The sequence below is a fragment of the Scyliorhinus torazame genome, chromosome 13, assembly GCF_047496885.1.
Source record: "Scyliorhinus torazame isolate Kashiwa2021f chromosome 13, sScyTor2.1, whole genome shotgun sequence".
In the NCBI taxonomy this organism is placed as follows: Eukaryota; Metazoa; Chordata; class Chondrichthyes; order Carcharhiniformes; family Scyliorhinidae; genus Scyliorhinus; species Scyliorhinus torazame.
This window is the reverse complement of record NC_092719.1, coordinates 36,337,975-36,356,604: the sequence shown is the minus strand read 5'-3', so window position 1 is coordinate 36,356,604 and position 18,630 is coordinate 36,337,975. Positions and strand designations below refer to the sequence as shown.

Genomic DNA, 18,630 nt, shown 5'->3' with positions numbered 1-18,630 from the left:
TTTAGTTCATCTACCATAGTCTCCCCTTCGTCCCTCATTTCCCTACATATATCTGACACCTTACCATCCCCCACCCATGTCTTTGAGATCACTCTGTCCTGCACCTCTTGTGTCGGGAGCTGCGGGAATTCCCTCACCTGTTGCCTCGCAAAAGCCCTCAGTTGCATATACCTGAATGCATTCCCTTGGGGCAACCCATATTTCTCGGTCAGCGCTCCCAGACTCGCGAACTTCCCATCCACAAACAGCTCTTTCAGTTGCGTTATTCCTGCTCTTTGCCACATTCCATATCCCCCATCCATTCCCCCCGGGGCAAACCTATGATTGTTTCTTATCGGGGACCCCCCCAAGGCTCCAGTCTTTCCCCTATGCCGTCTCCACTGTCCCCAAATCTTCAGTGTAGCCACCACCACCGGGCTTGTGGTGTAGTTCCTCGGTGAGAACGGCAATGGGGCTAGTCCCCCTACAGGACGCCCTCTCTAATCTCTTCCACGCCGCTCCCTCCTCCTCTCCCATCCACTTACACACCATTGAAATATTAGCGGCCCAATAATACTCACTTAGGCTCGGTAGTGCCAGCCCCCCCCTATCCCTGCTACGCTGTAAGAATCCCTTCCTCACTCTCGGGGTCTTCCCGGCCCACACAAAACCCATGATGCTCTTTTCAATCCTTTTTAAAAAAGCCTTCGTGATCACCACCGGGAGGCACTGAAACACAAAGAGGAATCTCGGGAGGACCACCATCTTAACCGCCTGCACCCTCCCTGCCAGTGACAGGGATACCATATCCCATCTCTTGAAATCCTCCTCCATCTGTTCCACCAACCTATGCAATGTGCCCCAATTCTTAGCTATCTGGATCCCCAGGTAACGAAAGTCCCTTGTTACCTTCCTCAACGGTAGGTCCTCTATTTCTCTACTCTGCTCCCCTGGATGCACCACAAACAACTCACTTTTCCCCATGTTCAATTTATACCCTGAAAAATCCCCAAACTCCCCAAGTATCCGCATTATTTCTGGCATCCCCTCCGCCGGGTCTGCCACGTATAGTAGCAAATCGTCCACATACAAAGATACCCGGTGTTCTTCTCCTCCCCTAAGTACTCCCCTCCACTTCTTGGAACCCCTCAACGCTATCGCCAGGGGCTCAATCGCCAGTGCAAACAATAATGGGGACAGAGGGCATCCCTGCCTTGTCCCTCTATGGAGCCAAAAATATGCAGGTCCCCGTCCATTCGTGACCACGCTCGCCACTGGGGCCCTATACAACAGCTGCACCCATCTAACATACCCCTCTCCAAAACCAAATCTCCTCAACACCTCCCACAAATAATCCCACTCCACTCTATCAAATGCTTTCTCGGCATCCATCGCCACTACTATCTCCGTTTCTCCCTCTGGTGGGGCCATCATCATTATCCCTAACAACCTCCGTATATTCGTGTTCAGCTGTCTCCCCTTCACAAACCCAGTTTGGTCCTCGTGGACCACCCCCGGGACACATTCCTCTATTCTCATTGCCATTACCTTGGCCAGGACCTTGGCATCTACATTTAGGAGGGAAATAGGTCTATAGGACCCGCATTGTAGCGGGTCCTTTTCCTTCTTTAAGAGAAGTGATATCGTTGCATCAGACATAGTCGGGGGCAGTTGTCCCCTTTCCTTTGCCTCATTAAAGGTCCTCGTCAGTACCGGGGCGAGCAAGTCCACATATTTTCTATAGAATTCGACTGGGAATCATCCGGTCCCGGGGCCTTTCCCGCCTGCATGCTCCGAATTCCTTTCACCACTTCTTCTACCTCGATCTGTGCTCCCAGTCCCACCCTTTCCTGCTCTTCCACCTTGGGAAATTCCAGCCGATCCAAGAAGCCCATCATTCTCTCCCTCCCATCCGGGGGTTGAGCTTCATATAATTTTTTATAAAATGTCTTGAACACTCCATTCACTCTCTCCGCTCCCCGCTCCATCTCTCCTTCCTCATCCCTCACTCCCCCTATTTCCCTCGCTGCTCCCCTTTTCCTCAATTGGTGTGCCAGCAACCTGCTCGCCTTCTCCCCATATTCGTACTGTACACCCTGTGCCTTCCTCCATTGTGCCTCTGCAGCACGTAGTCAGCAAGTCAAATTCTACATGTAGCCTTTGCCTTTCCCTGTACAGTCCCTCCTCCGGTGCTTCCGCATATTGTCTGTCCACCCTCAAAAGTTCTTGCAGCAACCGCTCCCGTTCCTTACTCTCCTGCTTCCCTTTATGTGCCCTTATTGATATCAGCTCCCCTCTAACCACCGCCTTCAACGCCTCCCAGACCACTCCCACCTGGACCTCCCCATTATCATTGAGTTCCAAGTACTTTTCAATGCACCCACTCACCCTTAGACACACACCCTCATCTGCCATTAGTCCCATGTCCATTCTCCAGGGTGGGCGCCCTCCTGTTTCCTCCCCTATCTCCAAGTCCACCCAGTGTGGAGCGTGATCCGAAATGGCTATAGCCGTATACTCCGTTCCCCTCACCTTCGGGATCAATGCCCTACCCAGCACAAAAAAGTCTATTCGCGAGTAGACTTTATGGACATAGGAGAAAAACGAGAACTCCTTACTCCTAGGTCTGCTAAATCTCCACGGGTCTACACCTCCCATCTGCTCCATAAAATCTTTAAGTACCTTGGCTGCTGCCGGCCTCCTTCCAGTCCTGGACTTCGACCTATCCAGCCCTGGTTCCAACACCGTATTAAAATCTCCCCCCATTATCAGCTTTCCCATCTCTAGGTCCGGAATGCGTCCTAGCATCCGCCTCATAAAATTGGCATCATCCCAGTTCGGGGCATATACGTTTACCAAAACCACCGTCTCCCCCTGTAGTTTGCCACTCACCATCACGTATCTGCCCCCGTTATCCGCCACTATAGTCTTTGCCTCAAACATTACCCGCTTCCCCACTAATATAGCCACCCCCCTGTTTTTCGCATCTAGCTCCAAATGGAACACCTGCCCCACCCATCCTTTGCGTAGCCTAACCTGGTCTATCAGTTTCAGGTGCGTTTCCTGTAACATAACCACATCTGCCTTAAGTTTCTTAAGGCGTGCGAGTACCCGTGCCCTCTTTATCGGCCCGTTCAGCCGTGATCAGCTGAGTTGGGGGGCTTCCTACCCCCCCCCCCCCTTGTCGATTAGCCATCACCTTTTTCCAGCTCCTCACCCGGTTCCCACGCAGCTGTATCTCCCCCAGACGGTGCCCCCCCGCCCATCCTCCCCCATACCAGCTCCCCCCTCTCCCCAGCAGCAGCAACCCAGTAATTCCCACCCCCCCCCCCCCGCTAGCGTAATTACTCCCCCCATGTTGCTCCCAGAAGTCAGCAAACTCTGGCCGACCTCGGCTTCCCCCCGTGACCTCGGCTCGCACCGTGCGACGCCCCCTCCTTCCTGCTTCTCTATTCCCGCCATGATTATCATAGCGCGGGAACCAAGCCTGCGCTTCTCCCTTGGCCCCGCCCCCAATGGCCAACGCCCCATCTCCTCCACCTCCCCTCCTCCCCCATCACCACCTGTGGGAGAGAGAAAAGTTACCACATCGCAGGATTAGTACATAAAACTCCTCTTTCCCCCCTTTTTAACCCCCCTCTTTACCCCCCACATTCGCCCCACCACTTTGTTCAAACGTTCTTTTTAATAACCCACTCATTCCAGTTTTTCTTCCACAATAAAAGTCCACGCTTCATCCGCCGTCTCAAAGTAGTGGTGCCTCCCTCGATATGTGACCCACAGTCTTGCCGGTTGCAGCATTCCAAATTTTATCTTCTTTTTATGAAGCACCGCCTTGGCCCGATTAAAGCTCGCCCTCCTTCTCGCCACCTCCGCACTCCAGTCTTGATAAACGCGGATCACCGCGTTCTCCCATTTACTGCTCCGAGTTTTCTTCGCCCATCTAAGGACCATTTCTCTATCCTTAAAACGGAGGAATCTCACCACTATGGCTCTGGGAATTTCTCCTGCTCTCGGTCCTCGCGCCATCACTCGGTATGCTCCCTCCACCTCCAACGGACCCGCCGGGGCCTCCGCTCCCATTAACGAGTGCAGCATCGTGCTCACATATGCCCCGACGTCCGCTCCCTCCACACCTTCAGGAAGACCAAGAATCCTCAGGTTGTTCCTCCTTGCGTTGTTTTCCAGTGCCTCCAACCTTTCCACACATCGTTTCTGATGTGCCTCCTGCGTCTCCGTCTTCACCACCAGGCCCTGTATATCGTCCTCATTCTCGGCTGCCTTTGCCTTCACGACCCGAAGCTCCCGCTCCTGGGTCTTTTGTTCCTCCTTTAGCCCTTCGATCGCCTGTAGTATCGGGGCCAACAGCTCTTTCTTCATTTCCTTTTTGATCTCTTCCACACAGCATTTCAAGAACTCTTATTGTTCAGGGCCCCATGTTAAACTGCCACCTTCCGACGCCATCTTGGTTTTTGCTTGCCTTCCTTGCTGCTGTTCTAAAGGATCCACTGCAATCCGGCCACTTTCTCCTCCTTTTTCCATCCGTATCCAGGGGGGATTCCCTTCTGGTTTACCACACAGTATTTTTAGCCGTCAAAATTGCCGTTGGGGCTCCTATCAAGAGCCCAAAAGTCCGTTTCACCGGGAGCTGCCGAAACGTGCGACTCAGCTGGTCATCGCCGCACCCGGAAGTCCTTCTCCATTCTCTTTGAGATCAGAAGATCTCTTTGAGGCCAGAAAAAAGTGTAATGCACAGAATTGGATCCAGTGTCAGAAGAGATTTAGACAACCTAATACACTTTGGCAAGGGGAGTGCTACCCCAATCCACAGGACCAGCCTCTGCGTATTTAGCATTCAGCAAACACACCAGCTGAGGAACCTGATGTTGTATGCTGCCCCTGAACATGGGAGGAGTATTTGCCCAAGGCACTTACTAACCCCTGAACAAGGCTCAGAGCTGGAGGGTCTGCTAGCACCGAAGCATGCAGTTTGTAATGAATAGAAGCAGCTGGCATCGTAATAGGCCAGTGTTGCTTATCTCGCTCTCTTCTTCGTGGATAAGTATGAGATCATCCATTTTGGTCGGAAAAATGGAAGGCAGCTTATCTAAATGGGAAGAGACCCAGGCGGCATGGTGGTGCAGTGGTTAGCCCTGCTGCCTCATGGCGCCCTGGACCTGGGTTCGATCCTGGCCCCGGGTCACTTTCCACATGGATATTGCCCATTCTCCCAGTGCCTGCATGCGTCTCACCCCCACAACCCAAAAGATGTGAAGTGCAGATAGATTGGCCCCCATTTTGCCATGATCAAACATCAAATTGCTATCACTGGTCCCACAACTCCTTTATCATTTACTCTTCTCCCATGTTCTTCAATGGTATACTTGCTGAAATGGCTTAATTGCTGTCCTTACCTAGTCTCTGTCCCCAGAAAACTCTTCATGTTCAGTAATGTAAACCTACATCTAACTTCATTGAACCCAATCACCTATGAGGCCCACTTTTTCTCACTCAACCATACCTTACACAAGTTACCACCCACATCTAAGGCCACCTTTTGGTCTTGGCACCTTTTTACCTCAGGTCATGCGCATTAATACCTTACATATACAATTCTCCTTAACAACACATTTCAAAAGATCTGCTTCCATACACGTCATCCATCTGGATTCCTGCCAAATATAGAATTAATCTTGCTTCAATGCTGTTCATTCAGACTGAATCTGCAGATACAATCTCAAAGTCCTCTTCTGCAACCAGCTCAAAGCCAACATTGCTTGATTTAACCCGCAGAGCATTTCCCACCTGTGTCCCAACCTCATTCCTACAACCTAAACAATTGCATTGAACTGCTGGACACTTTCAGGGAAGGAGAAATTAGCTCACAGTCATAACTCTGCTGGGTAAACATATTGTCTAATGTGCATAAAGCCATCCAAACCTGGAAGACTCCAGGTTTAATTTCTAGTGAGCTGAGTGAGGAGATCTCAGCTGAAAGAGCATACGGGAAATACAAATGTCATCACACTCTTGAGTTAAGGAGACAAAGAAGAACAAAAAAAGACTAGATTTCCTCTTGTGATCACTATTAAATTCTGCTGGAAAGTGCTGACATCTGGTGATGGCAGAACCAGGCTTAAGCACAATACTTTCTTTGCTCATGTAACCGGCTGACATGTTGTCACGGCTCACATGTAAAAAAGGGACATTTAGGCAAGATACCAGCAGACTGACAAACCGTATGAAAGTATACCTCTGCATCAACGCTTTAAAATAAATAGCTAAAAACTCAATTACTTCACTTGGTGAAAAACTACAGCGAGGACAGAATTAATTCAAAATGAAAGTCCAACTGAATGGCATTGTTCAATTGTGTCAAAATCAATCAAACTCTTCTTTAAATGTCTGGCTCTCATCTTTAAAATTATCACCCACAGCCTGTATGAAATTATTGATATCTTATGTTACATCACTCATGAAATATCACAACCAAAATAATCCTAACAGATACAAAACGATGATGGGTACATGAGCCAGTTACCTTTCTTCTTACAGGAGGAGAATTCAACTATGTACTGGAGCCGAGGGTAGACAGGTCGTGCCCCAGTTAAATGGGAAAGCTGCAGGTGGCAAAGGAGCTGGGAGGGTTCATGGAAAGGGTGGGCATGGTGGACCCGTGGCGCATTAAGAAACCAAGGGGGAGGGAGTACTCCTTCTCGCATGTACCCTAGAATTGACTTTTTTGTGGTGAGCCATTAGGTGCTGGTGGGGGTGGAGTGGGCAGAATACGCAGGGATAGTAATTTTGGACCATAAGACTTAGGAGCGGAAGTAAGGCCATTCAGCCCATCGAGTCCACTCCACCATTCAATCATGGCTGATTTCAACTCCATTTACCCGCTCTCTCTCCATAGCCCTTAATTCCTCGAGAAATCAAGAATTTATCAACTTCTGTCTCAAAGACACTCAACGTCCCGGCCTCCACCGCCCTCTGTGGCAATGAATTCCACAGACCCACCACTCTCTGGCTGAAGAAATTTCTCCTCATCTCTGTTCTAAAGTGACTCCCTTTTATTCTAAGGCTGTGCCCCCGGGTCCTAGTCTCCCCTGCTAATGGAAACAACTTCCCTACATCCACCCTATCTAAGCCATTCATTATCTTGTAAGTTTCTATTAGATCTCCCCTCAACCTCCTGAACTCCAATGAATATAATCCCAGGATCCTCAGACGTTCATCGTATGTTAGGCCTACCATTCCTGGGATCATCCGTGTGAATCTCCGCTGGACCCGCTCCAGTGCCAGTATGTCCTTCCTGAGGTGCGGGGCCCAAAACTGCTCACAGTATTCTAAATGGGGCCTAACTAATGCTTTATAAAGCTTCAGAAGTACATCCCTGCTTTTATATTCCAAGCCTCTTGAGATGAATGACAACATTGCATTTGCTTTCTTAATTACGGACTCAACCTGCAAGTTTACCTTTAGAGAATCCTGGACCAAGACTCCCAAGTCCCTTGGCACTTCAGCATTATGAATTTTGTCACCGTTTAGAAAATAGTCCACGCCTCTATTCTTTTTTCCAAAGTGCAAGACCTCGCACTTGCCCACGTTGAATTTCATCAGCCATTTCTTGGACCACTCTCCTAAACTGTCTAAATCTTTCTGCAGACTCCCCACCTCCTCCATACTACCTGCCCCTCCACCTATCTTTGTATCATCGGCAAACTTAGCCAGAATGCCCTCAGTCCCGTCATCTAGATCGTTAATATATAAAGAGAACAGCTGTGGCCCCAACACTGAACCCTGCGGGACACCACTCGTCACCCGTTGCCATTCCGAAAAATAGCCTTTTATCCCAACTCTCTGCCTTCTGCCTGACAGCCAATCGTCAATCCATGTTAGTACCTTGCCTCGATACCATGGGCCCTTATTTTACTCAGCAGTCTCCCGTGAGGCACCTTATCAAAGGCCTTTTGGAAGTCAAGATAGATAACATCCATTGGCTCTCCTTGGTCTAACCTATGTTATCTCTTCAAAGAACTCTAACCGGTTTGTCAGGCACGACCTCCCCTTACTAAATCCATGCTGACTTGTCCTAATTCGACCCTGCACTTCCAAGAATTTAGAAATCTCATCCTTAACAATGGATTCTAGAATCTTGCCAACAACCGAGGTTAGGCTAATTGGCCTATAATTTTCCATCTTTTTCCTTGTTCCCTTCTTGAACAGGGGGGTTACAACAGCGATTTTCCAATCCTCTGGTACTTTCCCAAACTCCAGTGACTTTTGAAAGATCATAACTAACGCCTCCACTATTTCTTCAGCTATCTCCTTTAGAACTCTAGGATGTAGCCCATCTGGGCCCAGAGATGCGCCCCTTTGGCTGGAGGTTCAGAATAGATTGGGGCGGGAGCAGAGACTGGGATGGAAGTTAGATTCGGGGTTGTTAGCAGACAGAAGGTTTTGTGATAAGGTACGGTCGGTGATTAAGGGCTATGCGGAGTTGAACCAAAAGGGGGAGGTGTCGGCGGCCAAATTCTGGGAGGCATTGAAGGCGGAGGTTCGGGGGGAGATTATCTTGTTCAAGGCGCATGAGGATAGGAAAAGGAGAGAGGAGTACGAATGGTTATTGGACGAGACAGTCAAGGTGGACATGGAGTATTCGAGGGCACCCACTGCGGATGGATTGGCAAGAAGGAAAAAGCTACAGGGACAATTCGATAGGTTGACGACGGGGAGGGCTGTGGGGCAGCTGCACAAGGCGAGGCGGGTGCAGTATGAATATGGAGAGAAGGCAAGTCGTATGTTGGCACATCAGTTACAGCGGCAGGCTGCATCCAGAGAAATTTTGAGGGTACGGACAGGGATGTGGGAGGTGGTGTCGGAGCCCGGAAGATAAATGAGGCTTTTAGGGAATATTACAAAGAACTGTAGAAGACGAACTCAGGGGGCTAAGAGGGGGAAAAAACCTGTACAGACTGTGACGTTGTGAGATGGGGAGCATGTTCCCCAGCTTACTTGTGTTTTGTAACCGTTTGAATAAGCTTGGAATAAAATACACCTTCCCTCTGCTTCATACAGTCAAAAGAATTAAGAGAAGGTTGCTCCTACTGGAACTATGATGCAGCTAACTAATTAATTGGGGTCACTTTGTCACAAGTGCTCTACTAGTTAATTTACAAATGCAAGGGCACCCACCATGCTGCCATTGCCCAGAGGATGCATGGTCCCCACGGATTACTGTTAAGAACCATACATCAACTTCGATCTCCGCACACATGCTGTCCTTCTCTTGTTTCCCTTACCAAAACTCAGGTTTCATTTCTTTCAGGTTTTTCTATCTTCCTTCTTGCGCATTTCAGTCAAACATCCAGAACAAAATGTTTATATTGATTCCAATTAATTTTAGCTCCTGTGTCTATAAATCATCCCTTAGATTAATCTGATGTGTCACTTTTCTCTCATTATCTTGATAGCTGTCTGGAACCTTTTGACATTTGTCAAACAAAAACAAATTTATCCAACTCATAAATTCCCTTCTGTTTGCTTCAAATCATCACATTAGCAATGGTTCCACAGTACTTATCATGTTCTTATCATTTTCCACCAGTGGCCTTGAACAGCCTGTCAATCGGCCTGATAAATCAGCTAAATTCATGAACTTTTTCCTCCTCCTTAATTCAAACTCTTACACTGTAACTCAGTGGTGGGCAACTTGCAGCTTGGAGCCACATGCGGCCCACCTGGGTTCTGAATGCATGTAGCCCACAAAAGATTTTGGTGCCCTTTGCCCATGTGTCGGTTCGCCACATTCCGCTGATTTCCATCCCCATGGGCTTTTTTCCTACTGGTATGATCGGAGTGATACATACATAAAGCAAGGTCAAGTGTTAGATTTTTTTTATTTTTTATAAATTTGAAGGACCCAATTCTTTTTTTTCCAATTAAGGGACAATTCCCGTACCAGCCTCCCCGAACAAGCGACGGAATGTGGCGACTAGGGGCTTTTCACAGTAACTTCATTGAAGCCTAGGTGTGACAATAAGCGATTATTATTATTAATTTAGCGTGGCCAATCTACCTACCCTGCACATCTTTTGGATTGTGGGGGTGAGACCCAGGAAGACACGGAGGGAATGTGCACACTCCACACGGGCAGTGATCCAGGGCCAGGATCGAACCCGGGTCCTCGGTGTTGTGAAGCAGCAGTGCTAACCAGTGGAGGGCCACTCATGCCACCCACTCACTAGTCTAGGTTGCCCATCACTGCTGTAACAGCTCCCCACTGCTGAGCTCTTCTGTTCATGGTCTCAGGCACCTCTTACAGAATGCACTGCAAATAACCACACGTGAGAAATCCCCAGTTTGTTTGATATTTATAGGCCTACAAGGCTGCCAGTGGTGGAAGTGGATCACAAACAGCAGGGTAATAAAAAGAAACCAGATGCCCAACCTCAACCAAGATGCAAGTTGTCAGATTTTCCAAAGGGCAATTTGGAGGCAAATAATTACATCATGATACTGATCCTTCCTGAATTTACCATTTTAGTCCACAAGAAATAGGCACAGGATGTCCGGAGAACAGGCCTGCCCAAATATATAGTTTCTGTTCTAGTATTGTTCGCAGGTGATATGAAACTTAGAAGCATTGTGGACAGGGAGGAGGATAGTGTAGGACTACAAAAGAACATAGAGGTTAGTAGAATGGGCAGACAAGTGGCATATGAAATTTAATGCAGAAAAGTATGAAGTAATTCCATTTGGTAGGAAGAATGCAAAATGACAATATAAATTAAAGAGTACAATTCTAAAGGGGTACGAAAGCAGAGGGACCTGGTGAATTTGTGCCTAAGTTACTGAAGGTGGCAGGATAGGTTGACAGAACAGTTAAGAAAGCATACAGTATTCTTAGCTTTATTAACAGCAGCAAAGAGTACAAAAGCAAGGAGGTTATGTTAAACTTCTGTAGAAAACTGGTTAAGCCTTAACTGGAATATTGTGCCCAATTCCAGGGGTCACATCTTTGCAAAGATGTGAAGGCATTAGATAGGATGCAGTAAAGATTCACAAAAATGGTTCCAGGGATAGGAAACTTCAGATTGCAGATATTGAAGATTACAGAGATTGGGACTGTTTCCCTTAGAGAAAGTTGAGAGGGATTTGATAGAAGCATACAAAATCATGAGGTGTCGGGACAGAGTAGATAGGAAAAATGGCTCCCATTTGTGGAAGGAACAAGAACAAGAGACAGTTTTAAGGTAATTTGTAAAAGAAACAATGGCGAGATGAGGGGAAAAAAACGTTTTATGCATTGGGTGGTTAAATATGCTGCCTGAGAGTGTAGTGGAGGCGGGTTCAGTCGAGGCATTTAAGAAGGAATTGAATGATTATCTAAAAAGGAAGAAAGTTAAGTTAAGGGGAGAAGGCCGAGCAGTGAAATGCGGTAAAATTGTTCCTTCGGAGAGTCAGCGCAGCCACAACGGATCGAATGGCCTCCTTGTGTGCTGTAATCTTCCTGTGATTCTGTGAATATGGTAATTACTTCCTGCTCCATTGTTCATACATTAGTTGGGTTTGTTGGGTGATCCTCCAATTTAATTTTTATTTCCCCGAAAATAATTTTGTTGTTATTCTTGATGTTACTGTGCAATTCAAACTGCAGTGAGGCAAGATTGGATATTCACCAGAGTGTAGCACAACCTAATTTTTGGCTGAATTACAAGTGATTCAGACAAGTGGAAAAAAGCAAAAGTTAGCTCAGTTCATCCATAATTCTTCCCATTCTTCAGCAGTTTCCATTCACCCTTCAACCCAAACCTTGTTGATCCACACCAGCTGCCAGCCCCCAATTTAAAATTGTTAACCTCATTCCTCATGTTTAACTTTCCTCATGATCTCATACTCATTAGTTCTGTAACTTACTCCAACTTTTCCAAGAACTGTTGCTCCAGTTCTGGCCTCCAGTCTGTACTCCCTCCACACCTACTTGGATCCTCCATTGAAAGCTGTGCCTTCAGCCACCTAGGATTCGGACATTCGAATTTGTTCCTTCTTTTCTTTAAAAAAAATGTTTTTTTTAAAAAGAGTACCCAATTCATTTTTTCCAATTAAGGGGCAATTTAGTGTGGCCAATCCACCTACCCTGCACATCTTTGGGTTGTGGGGGCGAAACCCACGCAAACACGGGGAGAATGTGCAAACTCCACACGGACAGTGACCCAGAGCCGGGATCGAACCTGGGACCTCGGCACCGTGACGCAGCATTGCTAACCACTGCGCCACCTGCAAATTTGCTGCCCTGCAAATTTGTTCCTTCAACACTTCTGCCTCTCCACCTTCCAACACGCCTCACCAAGCTTTCGGTCCCCCGTCCCCCCCGCATCCCCAATGCCGCCTTCTTTTGTACAACGTTTATTGTGTTAAATCCCTGTGAAGCACATTAGGCTTTTTTTTAATATTAAAAATATGCTCTATAAAGCACAACTAGTTGACGCTGGAGTATAATCAGTGACATTAAGTGTTATTCCTGCCTGGTCCATTTGATTTTTAAATGGCTCCACTAAGATCTCTGCCTTTGATCACAAAGCTCCCATCAACCACAAGGTGAGTACCCTTGACTTTATTTATGCGGTTCCTTCACTTTTGTGCACAGTGCACCTTTGACTCTTCTTGGAAACATTTTTATGTTCAGCTAATTCTGAAGAAATTGATAAATCCTACCTTTCCAGCAACTATTTTACCATATTGTGTTTACATCAGTATGTTCTAAAGTTCCTACTAACTCTCAAACAATCCTTAGTCTTCAAAGTTTTGGTTCAATATATTCTTGCCAGTATGTTTTCTTTTCACAATAGCCTTTCCAATTGTGCTCTTGTTGCTTATTTACAGAGTCTCTGGAACTGTCCTCTTTAATAATTCTCAAAGTAATTTGGCTATATCCTAGAAATCTCTCAAGAATCTGGCACGATTAACAAATTAGCATCATATAATTTCATGGGCATCTAACTTCCTCTTAGAGAGCTCTACCAATGCTATAATTTATCCAACACAGCTTTTTCTAATAAGGGGTTTTGCATGGCTCTCTCCTCTGATCTATTTTTGCATAAATGACATCCTCCATTGATTATCCGATCCCCAGCCACTTGTTTGATGCGATTCCATTCTAAATTAATAAACTTCCTTCAGACACATTCATAACCTCAATTCTTCTGAATTACGTACATCTTGATCTCATAATCTGCAATGGAGCGAAGAAAGCTTTGTTTTTTTCTGAATCTTTAAAATCCCAATTGCTTCTGGCAACTCTAATAGGCAATCTTTTCATTGTGGTTTCATCATTGATCAAAATGTTTGGTCTTGCTACCTTTCGGACTCCAAAATTAAATCTTCCTTTGTGGCTAAAGTTTTTGCTTTCTTTCTACAACTCTTAACTCTTTATAAGCTCAAGTCCATCAAAGATATAAATACCATTCCCTTATCTGACTTGAGTCTTCTCACATCCCCCCACAATTTGGATCTGTAAAAGTACATGTTAATTTTTAAGAAGTAGGCAGGCAAATGGAGTGGAACAGAGAACAGGATATTTTGGGATGAATAGTTTAGAATCTATCCATAAATAATGTGCCCGGAACTCTTGGATAAGAGCATAAATCAACCATAATTTTCTTCTGTTTTTGCAACTGTAGTTTTATTTACTATTATTACTCACAAGCTCATTTGCAGTGATGTTCCCAAACCATGAGAAAAGATTATGCTCACTGTACATGAAAATAGGTCATGTGAATCACCTGTGGTCCACATTTGATTGGCTCACATTTAACTAGACCTGCATTTGCAGATTGGCTCATATCCAATCCTGCTATCCATTAGAAAGATCTCCCTTAAGGGGCAATAATACAATGTATATTTTGGACCTGTAAAATGACAAATAAACTAAAGAGAAAAACGCAAAGAGTGAATGCAAAGCTGGTTGCATACGGCTTGCCACACAGTCCCAAAAGGTTTATTGAATGCTTGTGGATGCTGATAATCCAAGGTCACCTATGTGAAAACCAAAGTCTTGGCAAGCACTGCGATACTCGACCAAAATTCTAATGTGATCCTAAGCATCATCTCATCAGGGAGAGATCAGATAGGGGGTCTATTTTTGAACCATTTGCAGAAATAGAAAGTCATGGCAAGGAGAGCAAAATAATAAAAATTCCCTTCAGTATCTGGTTCGAAAAATTTTGACTATTTCATATCAGGACCTCTAACCAAAACCTGACACCCAAAATGTTGGCTTCTCCTTCCTGGCCTTGGTCTGAAAGTGCTAACCACGTATCCAATTCTTTGTATTTGTCTGCACACAACTGAAGTACCAAAGAGAGGTAAATGCACAATGACCTTCCCAGAATAAAACCGAAAATGTTCACTGTTAAATCCCTCAGTGGAATCTCGCACAATCAGCATCCGGGGTGAAAAGAAAATCAATAAACTAGCTCCAATACACACACCAAAAAGCCCTCTGCACCGAAGACTTAATCGATAGGCCCTAACAAGATCAAAGTGTGAGATTCACATTGGCAATCAGCGCAGCTCTTCCAGTGAGAAGAAATATTTAAATTAGGCTGCCTGACATCTAAATGGGTTTATCCTTCCCTCGGATCCTAGCGCCTTCACCCGTTTCTATTCCATATCACGATCTCCTCAGCGACAATAGTTGTCCAAACCAATCCGTTTTTATTTAAATTATTCCTTTCCGTCGCTCGCAAGTTATCACTTACCAGCGTAATTACATTTCCGCGCTCATTCCCATCTCTGCGCTGCTGCTCCTCAGCCCGCTCCCTCTCGGAAAGGATGATTTACTGTCAATTCCTCGGCTTTTCTTGCTCCTGTTTTTTTAAATTTTGAATCGTGTCTGTTTGTTGCCGAGCGGCTGCAGCCGAGCTCGCTCGAGTAACAGCCTTTACCGTCCGTCCTCCAAACAAGCGCCAAACCTACCGTAATACCTCGCGTCACAGCCCACCTACCGTAATACACAACAAGCTACGCCGCAATACACAGATACGCAGCCACCCACAAGTACGCACCACCTTCCAGTGCACTGGGGCTGGTTTAGCACAGGGCTAAATCGCTGGCCTTGAAAGCAGACCAAGGCAGGCCAGCAGTACGGTTCAATTCCCCTACCAGCCTCAAAGAAATGTACAGCACAGGAACAGGCCCTCCAAGCCCGTGCCGACCATGCTGCCCGACTAAACTACAATCTTCTACACTTCCTGGGTCCGTATCCCTCTATTCCCATCCTATTCATGTATTTGTCAAGATGCCCCTTAAATGTCACTATCGTCCCTGCTTCCACCACCTCCTCCGGTAGCGAGTTCCAGGCACCCACTACCCTCTGCGTAAAAAACTTGCCTCGTACATCTACTCTAAACCTTGCCCCTCGCACCTTAAACCTATGCCCCCTAGTAATTGACCCCTCTACCCTGGGGAAAAGCCTCTGACTATCCACTCTGTCTATGCCCCTCATAATTTTGTAGACCTCTATCAGGTCGCCCCTCAACCGCCTTCGTTCCAGTGAGAACAAACCGAGTTTATTCAATCGCTCCTCATAGCTTATGCCCTCCATACCAGGCAACATTCTGGTAAATCTCTTTTGCAATCTCTTCCTCCCTGAACAGGCGCCGGAATATGGCGACTAGGGGCTTTTCACAGTAACTTCATTTGAAGCCTCCTTGTGACAATAAGCGATTTTCATTCCCACAAGCTAAATGCACAGGAACACCACCACCATCACCTGGAGTTGCCCCTCCAAGTCACTGACTGCCATCCTAACTTGGAAATATATCGTCCTTCCTTCACTGTGGCTGGGTCAAAGCCCTGGAACTCCCTCCCAAACAGCACTGTGGGTCTATCTACACCACGGGGACTGCAGCGGTTCAAGACGTCAGCCCACCACCATCTTCTCAAGGGCAATTAGGCCTAGCCAGCAACACCCACATCCCGCAAAATTAATAAAGAAAACCACCAGTTCCACCAACTGGTTAGCACTGTTGCTTCACAGCGTCAGGGACCCGGGTTCAATTCCCGGCTTGGATGACTGTCTGTGCGGAGTCTGCACGTTCTCCCCATGTCTGTGTGGATTTCCTCGGGGCCCTCCGGTTTCCTCCCACAAGTCCCGGACACATGCTTGTTAGGTGAATTGGACATTCGGAATTCTCCCTCTGTGCACCCGAACAGGCGCTGGAGTGTGGCGACTAGGGGATTTTCACATTAACTTCATTGCAGTCCCATATACCATATACTGGGGGCCGGTTAAGCTCAGTAGGCTGGACAGCTGGTTTGTGATGCAGAGTCAAGGCCAACAGCCTTCAATTCCCGTACCGGCTCTCCCCCTCAATGGTGAAAGCAGCCAATGGATATTTGGGACTACGGCGACTTTACTTTACTTTTATACCAAGTAACTAGACACCCATTAGCTCTGTCACCTCTAACTCAAAAGGTTCTGGGTTCAAGACCCATTCCAGGATTTGAACACAAAACTCCAAGCTGACACTCCAGTGAGGTACTGAGGAAATGCTGACCAGCAAGATGAGATGTTAAACCCTGTCTGTCCATTCATGTACATGTAAAAGCTCCCATGGCACAATATCAAAGAGCTAATAATAAACACCACAAATACCAATTGTCTGGGTATTATCACATTGCTGTTTGGGGTAGATTATAGTTCATGAATATTTTTGCATTACAAGGGACTTCATTGGCTGTAAAGTATTTTGAGAGATGGTGGTTGTGAAGAGCACTCTATAAATTAAGTCCTTAACTCCTTTATTAAGAAGCAACATTGTCCTATCTAAATGCTCTGAGTAAACAAGCACCGTATTGATTGTCAGCGCCAAGCTACCCAAAGACTTCAACTAAGTGCCAGCAATTCATGCGCATTAGCCACCAAACCCGAGTGAAAATCGGGGAGGAGAAAAAAAATACAAGGCTGAGGTATGAATGGAGAGGAAAGAGAATATTTGAAGAGGGGATGATATATGGTGAGTGAAAATGCATGACGCATGACAAGACAAAAAGACAGGAAATGGGAGAAAAGGAAGACGTTGATGGAAATTAAGGCAAATGGATGACAATGGAGGAGTGCTAGTGTTTTGAGCGGAAAAATGATGCAAACAGCAGTTAGGGATAAGGGAAGAAAATGAGCGGCAGCATTTATTAAAAGGGAATAGGGAAAGAGAATACCAGCATGAGGTTGGAAGTGGAGGAAAGAAGAGTACCAGTCTTAACGGGATGTGTGGGGGGGGGGGGGGGGGGAGAGAATGTGGGGGAATAGAGAGAGGAGTGCCACCTTAACTACATTTGGAAAGAAAGAACTTGCATTTATATAGTGCCTTTCATAGGATCATTGGAATTAGGAGCAGATGTAGGCAATCCAGGCCTTCGAGCCTGCTCCACCATTCAATCAGATCATGGCTGAACTCTTCCTGGTCTCAAGTCCACCTTCCTACCTGTTTCCCATACCCCTATAACCCATTTTTAAAAATCAGAAATATATCTGTCTCCTTCTTGAAACCATTTAATGACTCAGATTCCACCACACTATGGGGCAGCGAGTTCCACAAATTCGCCACCCTCGGCAAGTAGTAACTCCTCCTCATTTCAGTTTTAAATCTACTGCCTCTCAACCTAAGTCTGTGACCTCTTGTTCTAGATTGCCCCACAAGGGGGAACATTTGGTCTCTGTTTACTTTATCAATAATAGAATCATAGAATTTACAGTGCAGAAGGAGGCCATTCGACACATCGAGTCAGCACTGGCACTTGGAAAGAGCACCCTACTCAAGCCCACACCTCCACCCTATCCCCGTAACCCTGCAACCCCACCTAACCTAAGGGCAATTTAGCATGGCCAATCCACCTAACCTGCACATCTTTGGACTGTGGGAGGAAACCGGAGCACCGGGAGGAAACCCACACAGCCACAGGGTGAACGTGCAGACTCTGCACAGACAGTGACCCAAGCGGGAATCGAACCTGGGACCCTGACGCTGTGAAGCCATCGTGCTAACCACTGTGCTACTATGCTGCCCCTCCCCTTTTAGTATTTCCCTTTTAGTAATCCCTTTTAGTATTTTATATTCCTCAATCAGATCCCCTTTCATCCTTCAAAACTCCAGCGAGTACATGTCCAAACTTTGTGAACAATCAACATGCCAAAATGCTTTGGAGACAATGAAATACTGCACTTTTTTGTTGGAAGGTAGGAGTGCTGCAACTCCTGCCACCGACTAGAAAGATATCAGGAACAGTTATACACACACCCTCAGCCCACACTGTGGTCACTGATGCAAGTGCAGATTATTTCATCAAAATGGTGGTGCATGCTGTTTTGCTCCCAGGCCAATTTAACACTAAAAGAAGACCAGTTTAACACTGCAACGTTAAACCGCTAAACACATTTTTTTCTTTAGACCTATTGAACAAATTGATACAGCTTTGTGCAGGATATTCCTACAGAATATCCTAGCTCAACTGGTAGATATGGGACTCTTTCTCCTGTATTTTCGAATCCCACATTGGACGGTGATTTTTTTCTTAAATACATTTATGCAAAATACTTTCCTACGGCCTTTTGCCAATGGTGAAACTCCACAGTTAAGAGCATATAGT

General features: G+C 46.3%; 1 protein-coding gene across 3 annotated transcripts in view; it reads right to left on the bottom strand.

Moving 5' to 3' along the window:
- LOC140387963 (protein PHTF2-like) overlaps positions 1-18,630 on the bottom strand; it is a 172,541-nt gene that overhangs the window by 116,007 nt on the left and 37,904 nt on the right. The window contains exon 1 of one of the 3 annotated variants that reach the window (XM_072471353.1): positions 14,742-14,947. The exons of 1 other annotated variant lie outside the window; for it this stretch is intronic. The gene's annotated coding sequence lies outside the window, so the exon portion shown is untranslated. Of the gene's footprint in view, positions 1-14,741; positions 14,948-18,630 lie in introns of those variants that run through there. One more of the 3 variants, XM_072471351.1, reaches the window with a different exon arrangement.